Source organism: Polyodon spathula, chromosome 34 (assembly GCF_017654505.1).
Source record: "Polyodon spathula isolate WHYD16114869_AA chromosome 34, ASM1765450v1, whole genome shotgun sequence".
Lineage (NCBI taxonomy): Eukaryota > Metazoa > Chordata > Actinopteri > Acipenseriformes > Polyodontidae > Polyodon > Polyodon spathula.
In genome coordinates, this window is record NC_054567.1 from 2161889 (window position 1) to 2176208 (window position 14320).

Genomic DNA, 14320 nt, shown 5'->3' on the forward strand with positions numbered 1-14320 from the left:
CAAGTGATTTAAAATGTATATTTGTATTTAGGCATGAGGATTGCACAGCACTTCACATGCAGGTAAAATGTAATAATATGTGAGCATGGGAGATTACACAAACTTAATTCATGTGCAGTTGTACCGAGACTCCAACTGATTGATTGATTAGCAATTGAGTCTCGGTACAGCTGCATAAAAGCAGCATGTTTTCACTCACTCTGGGTTGTGTGTTTGGTGAGTGGAGAACTGTGGAGAGGAGAGAATTAAAAACTAAAGTAAATAACTGTTTTGACTCAACATGTTTGTCTGTTAGTCCGCTGTTTGTTTAAGTGTTAGTCTGTTTTGTTTGTCTGTTTATTTTGGCATCAAGTGCCGTGTGCTGTTTTTGTTTAAATCTTTTATTTGTTTTGCAATAAACTGGCGCAAGCAAGTCACAGTGCTGTGTGTTTTCTTCTGGTCTGACGTCACCACTGAAGCCAACCTGTCACACCCGCTTAAAGCTTTTTGTAACTTAAAGTCCTATTGGTTATTTTTCAAATACAGAATTACATACCCTCTGTGTATGGCTGCATTGTTTACTAACCAGGGCTTAGTTTTACTGTAATCTGCCCAGCAACACATGACAAATCTGAAACCGACACATTGGCTTACAGTCTAATTGGCTTCATTCTAACAAGCGGGTATTGGCTTCATTGTAACAAGCAGGTATTGGGTTCTGGTGTCTACAGTTAAGAGGTTTTGCAAGTACTTAATCTAGTAATTAGAAAAGACCATCTTTTTTTTCCTGTTTTCATGGGTATATTATGACCCTATCTCAGAGCGGTGTACGTGGTAGACTAGATTATTTAGAAAGGGGTACAGAGCCTAGAAAGTTTGAAAACCACTGCTCTAGATTAAGTGACAAACATAATGTCATAAGGAATCCTCATACCAAGGTTGCTATTTATGGTTTAGCTTTATATGCTCATATCGTTACCTCTTAAAAAGTCCTGGTTCTAGTTGCAGTTTCCTCACAGACACAGTGGAATTCCAGAGTATTTATTATGCTTTTCAGAACTTCTCCAGAACAGCAACGCTACCCCACCGCTTACCGGTTCGGGTTCATTCCACAGCCTGGCTTTTGTTTTCAGTTGCTAAATGGTCAAGAGAAGCATGTATGATATTTGTTAATAGAATCTAATTAAAAGCCTGTCATTTTGTTGGAATGACCAACAGCTGCTCTGTAGCGTAGACTTCAATTCAGAATATATGTATGTGCCTGTGACAAAGTGGTTGATTCTGTACAGGTGCAGGAGTGATGCAGTGTGCAATGAACAGATGGAAAAGGGGGTTTTATTTGTTATAATCCTGGTCTGGTGACCAAACAATAACTCCAGGCAATATACAACAATGTGTACTGCACTGGAAACAAACTAATGGGTTGCAGTCCCAAATAATAAACACATGTATCTTTCCCACAACATACAAACACGGTCACCAGTCCTGGTTTATTCGTGACAAAAGTGAAGTGCTGTTCCAGGTTTTGTGCTGGCCCTTGGCGACAGCTCCAGAACTTGTTAGCCGTCTAATAATTACAAACAAACGATAACAGACAAACAAAACACTCACGGTAACTTTTATCACTGGATCTCTGACGGGTCCTTACAGGTTTAAATACTCAAACCAAAACGAAGGACCAGATACATCGCTTCGACCCCTATTTATACCGTACTCATGACCCCTTGGTAAACGATTGCAGCCGTTCCTGTAATCAGCGGGTGCCACATTATTTCCCTTCCGGGTCAAAGATTTAGTGTACCGAAGCTCCGTCTCTTTTCTACATGACCGACTTCCTTTTAACCCTCGGAACGAAGTGTCAGGCCAAGTAGTCCAGAGTACTCTGTTCCTGTTACTTAGCACTCTCACAGGTCGGGAGGGGGATTTACCACCAAGAATCATTGTCTTTCTGTCACAGTGCCTGATTAAAAAATATACAACACTGCAAGGGTGAAATTCTCAACAGAAACTGCAGGAACTCCTATGCGCAGCCGGGTGTAAACATTTTGAAAATGGAGACAATTTGAGTGCCAATGAATAAGTACTTTAAAAAATGTATACATGTCGGTACACAATACATTTATGAATACAAAATAAGACTTAAAAAATAACTGATAAAATATAACCAATTGACCATAAACAAAGAAGCTGAAAATACTGAGAGTTGTACCCTCTGCATGTATCACTCAGTCATGTAGTATAATATAACACTTAAGTTAAACATTAAATGACAAGCATTAATAAATGTTACATTATGCAGTATGTGCTGTAGAGAGGGAGTTTTGTTTCAAGATGTCCTAAAAATCTTGAAATTGATGGAATGATATAAAAAAAATGGTTTTAAAATGGTTTTAATAAAATCATACAAAAATGTCTAAGTAAAACAATGCACAATAGGGTCTAAAATCCCCCTCTATTTTTTATGTATGACAGGACCTAGCCATGCTACAATGATAGCCTTGGATTAGAACATATATCCCTGAAACAGTATAAAAAGAGTAGACTTGCACACCTGCATCTGTGTCCCGATTCTGACTCACTCTGCCAGCACTTTGTTGATCCTGTTTTTTTTAATGTTAATCTCTACTGTCCCACACATCACTTGCCATTTTAGAAACGTTCTCGCAAATTCTGCCAAGGTGGTAAATTGGTGCAAGGCAAAACATGATATAATTATACATCCGCGTTGGATGTAAATCAGATGAAATAAGCCCCGGCACCCAATACTGGCATAGAGTCCCGGTACAGAGTACCGGTGAATAACACTACAACACTGACAGACTGGCGTCTGTTCAAAGATGTCTTAATAAAAATACACTTTTGGAATAAAACTAGCTACATTTTGTGAAAGATTGCATTGATTGCTCTGCACACATTTTAACTGGCTCTAGGACATGCTGTTTTTCCTTTTCCCCTTACCATTGTAATTGACTGAAAGCAGGTACCCATAAGGACTTTGCGTGTTATAGTGAAGATATCACCCAGCTTAGTGGAGAATTGTAAACTTGGTTGCTTTTCTGCAGGAGAATCCTGCCCTAACCAATACATCATCAGCAAGTGCATGAAAGCTCTGTGTGTTATTCTTTCATGTTGCTTCTTTTTGTTATGAGTAAGTGGGGTGGGGGCGGGTTTCCTTACCTGAGTGCTGAACGGTTCATATTTAGTTCTGCGGGGTGAGTGGTCGGGTTGGAGAGGCTGGGCTCTCTCCCCCAGCGCAGTCATGCTTTGGAGGACGGGCAGTATCTCAGCTGCTGATTTTCATTAAATTCAGTATTTGGGGGAGAGGTGGCAGGGTGCCACTGTGAAGCATGTTAATTATTTATTATTATTCATTCATGGTTTGGCGGCCTCGTCTTTTCGGGGGGAGGTGGCCACAGCCACTTCTTATCTGCGGCACTGGGATGCATGTAACTGTTCATGTATTTACAGCCGGCCTCATGCAGGTAGCCGTCAGGCACCCATGGACGAGACCTCCGGACAAATTTATCTTTCACTCGGGACCTGAGTTCCCTCCACAGTCATCGGGACCTGAGTGCCCTCAATGGTCATCAGGACCTGAGCGCCCTTCACAGTTCATAAATCATCTGCAATTGCAATCATCATCATTCATTCACTGCCATTCATTCTTAGCAGATTCTCCATGCTGAAAGATAATTTCAGCTTTCATTTTATTCATCCAGAACTTTAAACATTTGATTATCTCTGCAGTACCAGGAAGTCATATGTTTTTCAGTTTCATCCCAGTCTTATCCAAACCTGGCCTCGCGGTTTCAGACTGCCTGTATAAGCGTGTGCAGTTAATAATGTAGACGATGAGACCATAGAATACCATAGAATACTATGACATTAGTTTGTACACCCACCCCCTGGGTGAAATGCGAGCACGTTAATTCGCTGCTTCCCACTTTCACCAGGGAATACCAGTCTAGATTGTATTTTTACAGACCGAAACAACCAAGGTGTTTTTCTGGGAAGCCGTCTTGTGGGTTTTCCTCGCTGTGTGTTCATTAGAATATGGTTATTAATGCACACATTCTTCAAGTTTATAGCTCTCCATGCAACGTTTACTTGGAGCTGTGCTTGGATTACTACCAAGCTAGTTTCCCTAATACGCTTCCAAGTAAAATCAGTACAAATGATATCTGACCTGAGGCTGTGGTTGTCTGCCAGTATATGGTATTTATTTGATTTGATTTGGGAAGCTACCTTTGTTTTGCTATTGATAATTGAGAACCTACACATTGGAATTGTTAATGGAAGGGCAAAACGGGCTAGACAAATGGGATTACAGTACTGCGTTAGCAATAGTCCCTTTAAGAAAGTTGTGTATAAATTGTCACGATTTTTTAAATCAAGTAATCATCAGCATATGAACCAGACAAACTCTAGCGTGCTCTTGAAATAAATGACAAAAAAACAACATCAAAGCAAAAAAAAGAACTTGAAATGCATAAATGACACATTGTCAATCAGAGAGTTCTGTGCTGTGTTTACAGTTGGAAAAGCAAGAGTGAGTAATAGGAAACATTTGCCACACAACAGAGGGAATGAAAATACTGAACACACGCCAATCCTGAAGAACTGCACACTGCCCAAGGGCAATGTACCTCCCGCATATGAACAATATGATACTCTATTGTTTTAATAACGACACAGTGCCAGAAATGTACAGATTAGACCTCACAGAAATCTAATTAGAAATTATTTCAATTGTATAAAAGAGTGGAAAACATCAACAGCATGTAAGTTATTAAGACACAGCAATGTGTAGAAGGTACAGTGCATTTGAATACATATGAGGAGGGAGCTGGCCAAGAAACAATGAGGGCGGATGATAGGGAACACAAACCATCGGACGGGGGAGACTTGCACCACAGCACTGGCTTCCCTCTAGCGTTTTAACAATAAAACAGGGGCATGATTACCAAGCATTTGCTATAGTTTCTATTAAAGAACAAGAAAAGAATGACCTGTAAAGAAAACCCTGTGCTTCATTGTAATACTCGTTACAAAGCAGTGTTAGGCTGTACCACAGCTCAAGTTGTATATTTTAACAGCAGTGGCAATTAGAAAAGTGAGTAAGTGGCTTTTGAATTGCTTCTTTACATTCCCCTTACTATTCAATGGTGTTTGCAATCATCCTGAGGGCTTCAGGGCTTGCCGTTCCAGTACGGATTCTCCGAATCAGCCTTTTCCTAGCTTGTTTTAGGGTTATTTTTGCCTTGCCCCTATAAAAGCTTCCCATAGTAAAATCATAGCAAAATGTGATAAAACATAGTGAGAGCATGGTAACGCACAGGTAAGCATTGCGAAGGATAATGATGTATTGTAAAGCAGATCCAGAAAAATGGCAAACCATGGTAATCTATGGTAAATGCATAGTGTAACCATAGGAAAAGCAAAGGAAAATGTTTCAGTAAACTTTTATAAGAGTGTACTTACTACTACCATATTTTAACTGTTCCTACCCACCCATCAAAAGACACCTTTCACTGGCAGCAATGGCTCAGTATTCGTTTACTGAATCAAAATCATAGAAAAACCTTTCATATGATTTCAAAATACAGATATCCAGTTCCATCTCCAACTTCCATTAGCCCTAATATTTTTTTTTTTTAATTTGTTTACAACCCCTTTGTAAGACTGTGGGGCTGCTCACACAGTTTATGTAAGCAGTACGGTGTGACAGCTTTTGAAAATCAATTAATTCATGAATGTATTTTTTTTAATTTTTGGTAATGAATGAAGTATCTGGTAGAAAGACTTGGAACAGAGTAGAAGACAGTGACGAAGCCACAGTACTAGCATTGTGTCTCTAGGTAAAACCATCCACAGCAATGATCCTGCAGGAGCACTGTGTGTTCATCTTAAACGAGCACATCCACTGTTCTGTCAGTGACCCTTGCTGCAAATCACTGGGTCTTGCCAGCTGAGTGAAGCAGGATGAGGCAACTCAAACTCTTCCTTTTTGCTTCTTTGGCTCACACAAGCCTATGTGCTGCTGAGTACAAATGATGTAATACTTTTAAAGGACAATGTCAGCTTGTTTCAGAGAACATAGTGTGTCTTAAACCACAAAGCAGAGGTGCTTTGAGAGTTATTGCGAACACTCTGCTCTCTGCGTAGAACTGAAATGATGCAATTGCTTTCAGACATTACCACGTCCATTTCATTTACTGCATGGTACAATCACTATTATCATTACATCCCAGGGGCTGGAGCTGCTGCCAACATTCAAACCTATTGATTAAAAGCTTCCTTATGGAAAATGCTGTCTGATCTAGGCTGCACTGCTGAATTTCTAGAAACTGAAAGTGTGAGCGATAGAAGGGTGACTCATCAACAAGGGATTGATAAGGTTGGAAGTCCGATTAGTAAATCATAGTTTGAACTGTCTTCACCTTTTAAGTTTTATCAATTAACTTTGACTCTAACTGCATTCGTTAACGTCCACACAGGGCTATCTGTTATCTACAATTAAAGTGATTTTAGCTGACAACATAATTTCATAAATTGTACCAATTGTGCACTTTCCTGTATTATATACTGTATGTCTCAAATATCCAATTTCAGTCTGGAGTCTGAAATTGTCCCCACCCTCTTCAGTAGTGTTTTCCTGATAACTAATCAGCCGCTTCCCCTGTTGACATGTGTTCAGTCAATAACATGCTATCCAATCAGCTGCTTCCCCTACTGACATGTGTTCAGTCAGTAACATGCTATCCAATCAGCTGCTTCCCCTACTGACATGTGTTCAGTCAGTAACATGCTATCCAATCAGCTGCTTCCCCTATTGACATGTGTTCAGTCAGTAACATGCTATCCAATCAGCTGCTTCCCCTATTGACATGTGTTCAGTCAGTAACTTGCTATCCAGTCAGCTGCTTCCCCTATTGACTTGTGTTCAGTCAGTAACATGCTATCCAATCAGCTGCTTCCCCTATTGACATGCGTTCAGTCAGTAACATGCCATCCAATCAGCTGCTTCCCCTATTGACATGCGTTCAGTCAGTAACATGCTATCCAATCAGCTGTGTCCCTTATTGACATGTGTTCAGTCAGTAACATGCTATGACCCCGAGGACACTGCTGAGGTAAAATGAACCAGGAAGTTGAAGAAGAACATATTCCCTCAGAAAATGTAACGTTCCTTCAGCTCGGGACATTTAACGGCATGAGGTGGGTCTTACCAGACGCTAAATCCCTTTTCGGGTTCTTTACTTAAATAGGAACAGAGAGCATGCTTTTCTTTCAAAACTGCACGTTTTAGACCTGCTGTATGTAGCTAATGTAATTGCAAAAAAAGGTAGGAATGATTTTATTAGCTACTGCTTTAACATTTACTCCAGTGCTAACAATCCTCATGTTGTACTTGTATTAGAAAAGACAAACAACATGGGGCCTGAGTTATCCATCCTTTATACTAAAAACCAAAAAACAAACAAAACAAAAAAAATCAAATAAAACTGCCAATGTTACAAATGTATTTGCAGTATCTTATAACATGAAATGCCACTTTGATTCTTGAAGACAAGGAGCACATTCTCTTGCCAATGGTGTTAGAAATGGGGAGTTCAATCTGTCATATAACACTGTCTAATATAGATTGTAACCTCGAAACCTAACATGTTATAGGGGGGATTGATAATGTGGACTATGCAGATGATAGTGGTTTGCTTTTGCAGCTGTTTAATTCTGTAATGTTTTTTATAGCTTCTATTCTCCTTACAAATTAGCTGCAACAATAAAAAGCAAGCATGATTAAAAGCAAAGTCCCCGAGGACAGTGTGATACTCCAGGCAGACAAGCAGCAAGTGAGGAGATATGGCGCATCTGCAGAGAATAGCAACACAGAGAGAAGAGCAGAAGAAAGGGTTGAGAATGAGAAAAGGCCATTCAGCCCATCAAGGCCCATCCCTTGTTAGCACACCTCCCCTATGTTTTAGATGCTACTGCTTCACCTGGTCGGCTATTCCATGCATGTATAACTCTCTATGTAAGAAACTGCTTCCTGCCTTCTGTTCTAAACTTTACTTATATTAACCTGTCTTCATAGCTCATGTCATTGAGTCCTTGGATCAGCCTAGTTGCCTAACTAGGGCATTGTACAATCATAGCATAACCTCTCTAGACTTGTATCTCACACTTTGCAATATAGGCTAACATTCATTTGCCTTTTTAATAATGACCCCATTGTAACCCAGAGATCCCTTTCAAAGTCCTCGTCCCCTATTTCCATTCTGTTCATTTTGTACTTGTAACATGGATTTTCACACCCAATTTGCAATACTTTACATTTCTTAACATACAATGTATTTGCCACAAGCAACATTTGAAAGGGAGACCAAAAAAAGAGCTTACTTTACCAAAAAAGTATTTAAGATGATCTCTTTGAAAGCGATGCTGTCTCGTCACCTCAGCAAACACAAAACCCAGCAAGACTAGGAAGAACATGAAGTACTGTGAGGAACTAGAAGGACAGTGTTTGCAGTGCAGAATAAATGCAGCAATAGTGCTTTGAAAAAATTAAGGTTCCATTTGTTATGCATAGCTTAACATTTTTTCCTTTTAGGATGTCAATGGCAGTCTCCATCGAGAGCAGATCAGAGGCTGGCATTCTTCCCGCTCAACAATGTGCTGATGGTGCTGCTGCTGATGAGAAAGCAAGAACCCATTTTGGGAGATGAGGTCATCTTTTATAAAAAAAAACAAAAGGAAAAAAGCTACCGATCTGTTATCTATAAATGCCCTAAAGGATGCTGTTTATCTTTTTTAATTGAATCTTTTTTTTTTTTATTTTACTCTATCTTTGATCTTGCAAACTACATTTAAGGTATCATAAGTTATGTCAACATGGGTAGTAACAAACTAGACAAGCAACTGTACAAACAAGTGCCTGCAATAGGGCCATGAGTAAGTCTGTTCTCCGCTTGGTAGTGACACATGATTCAAAAGCTGAACTGTCACCCCGAGTGCAAGGCTATAATCCTCTTCAGACAGACATACTGCCATTACCTCAGGCAAGCATAGCTGTCGTTGCAAATGGAAAAGCATTTACAGATGTTGCCGAACAATGCTGGAATCAACTCCTATTTCCATTATCCCGCAAATCAACCTGCAATGTTGGCATCTGACATAATATTTTTGCCTTGTGTTTTGTCTAGTATTGGCTGTTTTTTGGCATGGCATAGGGTCCTGCAGTTTTTTGTCAGATCAAACAAACTCAAGCAGAGAGTTAGAGATTTCCCATTCCAAATCAATCCCAGGCTCAGTATTTCAGATGTTGGACTCTGCCGGTCAGCACTGGGTTACCCCATTCACAAAGACACAAATGTTAAGAGGGTTGTTTTTTACTACACCTGTGGGGGGGCTTGTGTGTGTGTGGTGGGGGGGCAGGTATTTCTATCAATGTGCAGACAAAATTTGAGAAAATGTCCCCACTAATATATTAATGGGACATTAAGGGACGTCCCTTCTTTGTAAAACACATTTTTAAGAACTAAATATGTTATATGTTAGAAATAGTAAATACAAATATAGTGAGAGTCAATAAAAAGTCCCCACAAATATAGGAATACAAACGTATTGGACAGGTAATATCAGGTAACCCAATTAATGAGTTCAGTGTAATTCAATAAGGATGAAGAACACGTGTCATACAATTTTATTCACAGATACCGACTTATTGGGAAAGGTGTCTGATGTTTGGGGTAAAATATATGTATATTGTACAAAACCACACTGTAAATAAAATAAGTATTAAATATGCAGAGTATAATTCCAACACACCCCCTCAGATAGAAGGGGTCAAGGACTTCATTACTACAGAGGAGATGCTGCTAATCACGATTTGCTGACTAGGGAAGCAGCTCACAATCATGTCAGTATGTTTTTTCACTTGTATTCCATTTTAAAGTCTGGCTCTATAATGGACAACTATACATCACACTGCCCAAGCTTTCCTCTAATGCTGGGCAGCTGTTTTGGATATGCTGAACTGAAGAAGAAAAAAAAAAGTTATTACAATAGTTCCCTGATTAAAAGCAAAGACAGAAAAATGGAATTAATGTGACATTTCAATTTCATAAGAGCTCCTGAAACAGCATCAATGAGCAAAGTCCCGCTCTCCTGGAGTCAAACAGTAACCTCAACGAGTAGTGCCACGTTGTGGAATCATAGTTGGCATAGGATTCTAGAAACTAAAGACAACTCTAGTTGACATTGCAGCTAGTATGGACTTGTAAATTTAAAGGACATCAAGCAGAACTTCTTGCTTTTTAATAGATAGTCTGAATGGGGTTAAACTGTAGTTCAAAAACAGAACAAAAGCACTTCTGACTTCCAGATGTTTACAGTTGTCTTTGCATGCCCACTCCTCTTCCTGGGCCCCTGTCTGGTGGGACCAGCTACCAGAGAACTTCAGGACTGTTCCATCTCTCACTGCCTTCCACCGCCTCCTTAAGACTGCACTTTATATTTGTGAGATGTATTGCTCATTACAATATTTTTCATGTTTGACAGACACAGTTACTGAGCTGAAAGTGACCTCAACATTTTCAACACATGGTTCAGAGACAGAAACATTTTATTTTAAAACGTGATAGCTACAGGTTAAAGAAATCTCTGACTTTCCTAGTCTTTTCACCTGGAGAGAGAAGTCTCCACTCCTTCCTCCTCAGTAACCTCAGTAATCAGCTGCATCCCCCAATGACTGACATGCTTTGCAGCGAGTAAGATGCTTTGTCCTGGAGAACTGCTATGTGAAATAAAAGTAACACAATTCAAGAAGGCAAGACAAGCACGCTGACAAATTTATGTTTGTGATAACATGCGTTTCCTTCAAAACTGCGATATATCTGAGATATATGTCTGTATAGTGAAGTGCATAACAAGTAAAAGCGAATTGATTAGCTACAGCCACTTTAACACTGAGCAGAGGGCATTTGTCTCGTCGTCTCATTCCGAATTCCAATCTCCAGTTGACACCCACGATGGGCCCATACTCCGATCCAAGCCCTTTATGTAAACAGGTAGCTTCCGTGCAGTGACTATAAATGTAGACACCATGCTTGTTTTTAAAAAATGGAAAAAGTCATTGTGACGGGGAACTCCCCGTCTATATGAACATGTTTGGAACTGGCAGGGAGGGTTAAATTTCTCTCTGCCAGAAAAACATGTGAGAATGTGGCTGGAGCGCTAATTGAATAATTATTGATTAATTGGGCTCCAGCCACAGGGGATAAAAGCCAGGGGAGAGGCCCTGGCTGGCAGTGTGTGTGTTTTCCTTTGGGAGTTTGTTTTTGTATTGCAGAGTTTGTGTTTAGAATTAAAGGAGTATCTTTTAAGGACCTGGAACCTGACCGTTTACTTGTAAGTTCATTTTTGATTATTTCTGTTTGAACCTCTTTTTGTTGGCCCTTGTGCCTGTTTGTTTGACTATTTTTGTTTAATAAAGAACTTTATTTTGCCTTTACTCTGTCTCTGAGCCTCAATCCACTCGCCAGCCTGTCACACTTGGTGTCAACAGTGGGATAGCGCCACCTAGAGGCTCAGAGCAGTATTTATTTATTTTTTTTCTGGAATTTTGTTTTTTTTTGGGGGGGGATTTTTACATTTTTTTTTGAATTTTTGAACGTTTGGAGATTATTTTTGTACTTTTTTTTGGAGAGAAGAATGGGCAAAAGACAGAGGCAGCAGAAGCAGCAGCAGCGGCCGCAGCAGCCGCCGCCATCACCAACTCAAACCCTGTGGGAGGACCCAGCGAGCTTGTTCCCGTGGTGCACCTGGTGCAGGAAGGATGACCACCGGTGGAGGTCATGTCCGGATGGGCCAATTGCTGACTGGTGTGGGTGTTGTGAAGAGGACGGTCACAACTGGGCAGGATACCCCCACAACCCAGACCAGGAACAACCACCAACCCCATCCTCGGCAGCCACCTCACCAGCACTGCCTTCACCACCATCACGGGAGATCTGGGAGTGGTTGGTGCACCCCGAAGCGGACCTCTTCCACGACCTTCCTGTAGCTATCAACATGCTGTGGCATCGAGATGGGGAGAGATGGGAGGAGTGGGAGGGAGAGCATCACCCAGGGTCCCTCCAGGAAATATTCATCACGGTCCTGGCATACCTGGCGATAGACATGGGGGAGATCCCACACCTTAAAGAAATGGGGGTGGGGCCGCTGCCGTCTGGTCTCCTCGAGGGGGAGCCTCTGGCCGTCCACAGCCCCAGCTGCCGCGGGCAGGGAGCCCAGAGAGGGGACCCCCACGCTCCCAAGCACCAGGCGCAGAGAGGGGGAGCCGCCGCTCCCAGAGCCCAGAGAGGGGGAGCCGCCGCTCCCAGAGCCCAGAGAGGGGGAGCCGCCGCTCCCAGAGCCCGGAGAGGAGGAGGAGGAGGAGCTGCCGCTCCCAGAGCCCGGAGAGGAGGAGCCCGAGAGGGAGGAGCCTGAATGTCCACAGCCCGAGAGGGAGGAGCCGGTGCATCCACGGCCCAAGAAGGGGAAGTCCACAGGCCCAGGGCTGAAAGGACCAGCAGGGAAAGAACAGCCGGAGCTGTCTCTCCCTCCACCACCTGCAGAGGGAGAACAGCCGGAGCTGTCTCTCCCTCCACCTTCAATAGAGGGAGAACAGCCGGAGCTGTCCCTCCCTCCACCTTCAATAGAGGGGGAACAGCCGGAGCTGTCTCTCCCTCCACCTTCAATAGAGGGGGAACAGCCGGAGCTGTCTCTCCCTCCACCTTCAATAGAGGGGGAACAGCCGGAGCTGTCTCTCCCTCCACCTTCAACAGAGGGGGAACAGCAGGCGCGGTCTCTTCCTCCACAGCCAGCAGAAGATGCTGGAGGACCCACCCAGCCTCTGTATCAGCTGCAGAGGGGAGCGCGGAGACAAGCTACCCAGCGGCCAAGAGGCACAGCGCCATCGCCTGGGGTTGCCAACTGCTCCGCATCGCCTGGGGTAGCCTGCTTGTCCGCATCACCTAGAGAGACTCTCAGCATGCTTTCTTCTAGGGATGCTGGTCCACCATTGCCTGGGGTTGCTGTTGGCTAGCCGTCGCCCAGGGGGAAGGTGCTGCCGTCCCGAGAGTTAGAGAGGATGGAGCTACCGTCCCGAGAGCCGGAGGGTCCAGCATCGTCAGGGGGTCCAGCTTTGCCAGGGCATCCAGCGTCATTCCCGCCTCCACCACCAGCCGAAAAAGTCATTGTGACTGGGAACTCCCGTCTATATGAACATGTTTGGAACTGGCAGGGAGGGGATTAAATTTCTCCCTGCCAGAAAAACATGTGAGAATGTGGCTGGAGCTCTAATTGAATAATTATTGATTAATTGGGCTCCAGCCACAGGGGATAAAAGCCAGGGGAGAGGCCCTGGTTGGCAGTGTGTGTGTTTTTCTGTTTGGAGTGTGTTCCTTTGTTTGGGAGTTTGTTTTTGTGTTGCAGAGTTTGTGTTTAGAATTAAAGGAGTATCTTTTAAAGACCTAGAACCTGACCGTTCACTTGTAAGTTCATTTTTGATTATTTCTGTTTGAACCTCTTTTTGTTGGCCCTTGTGCCTGTTTGTTTGACTATTTTTGTTTAATAAAGAACTTTATTTTGCCTTTACTCTGTCTCTGAACCTCAATCCACTCGCCAGCCTGTCACAGTCATATATATTTTTACAGTCAGCATAAATTTATAGAGGATTACCTCCCCCCACCCTTTGCAAACAGTACAGGGTACATTTGTATAACTTCGTAAGACAGGAATACCTGTGGTCAATGGGATATCAGCAGCACATTTTCATTTCCTTTTGCAGTCACTTCCACGCTTGAATGGAAGAAAACCTGACTGGAAAGGTAAAGTACAGTAAGTAATGCCTGTTTATGTTCCTACGGTGAGATTTAGTCAGCGTTCTTCTGAAGACTCCTGAATTATTTAATGACGTGCCAGCATGGATTTCTAGTACAGGAAACGGGTTATGTAAATGGTCCTAGTAAGCGCAGAAGACTTTGTTAAATGTCACTTGTCAGGTCCAACAACAAAAAGGGCTTCAGCTGACAGTACAGGAAAGAGCTGAAATGCAAACTTTTTATTTTTTTTCCCCAATTAAAACCAAAGAATTCAGGGGTCTATATTAAAGAAGGGAACAGGGATGGATCATAAGGCTGCCTTCTTTTCACTCTCTATAAATCCCCCTGGTGTTGTATCTCTGTATTGACCCCCTTATTAACACTACTGAGATCTGTGAAAGTATTTCTACGTGGGCACATTTGACATGACAGATTTTGCCACATGCGGGACATGTAGACAAGAACATTTGAATATA

The 14320-nt window shown here is 42.3% G+C and overlaps 1 protein-coding gene and 1 long non-coding RNA gene across 4 annotated transcripts in view; one reads left to right on the plus strand and one right to left on the minus strand.

Annotated features, from left to right (window-relative positions):
* The window catches only part of LOC121303626, a 76238-nt gene extending 65077 nt beyond the window's left edge, over positions 1-11161 (plus strand). For both annotated transcript variants that reach the window (XR_005947821.1, XR_005947820.1), the window contains one exon: positions 8591-11161. This is a non-coding gene — a long non-coding RNA (uncharacterized LOC121303626). The remainder of the gene's footprint in view (positions 1-8590) is intronic.
* The window catches only part of LOC121303624 (astrotactin-2-like), a 728767-nt gene that overhangs the window by 160408 nt on the left and 554039 nt on the right, over positions 1-14320 (minus strand). The window lies entirely within an intron of this gene.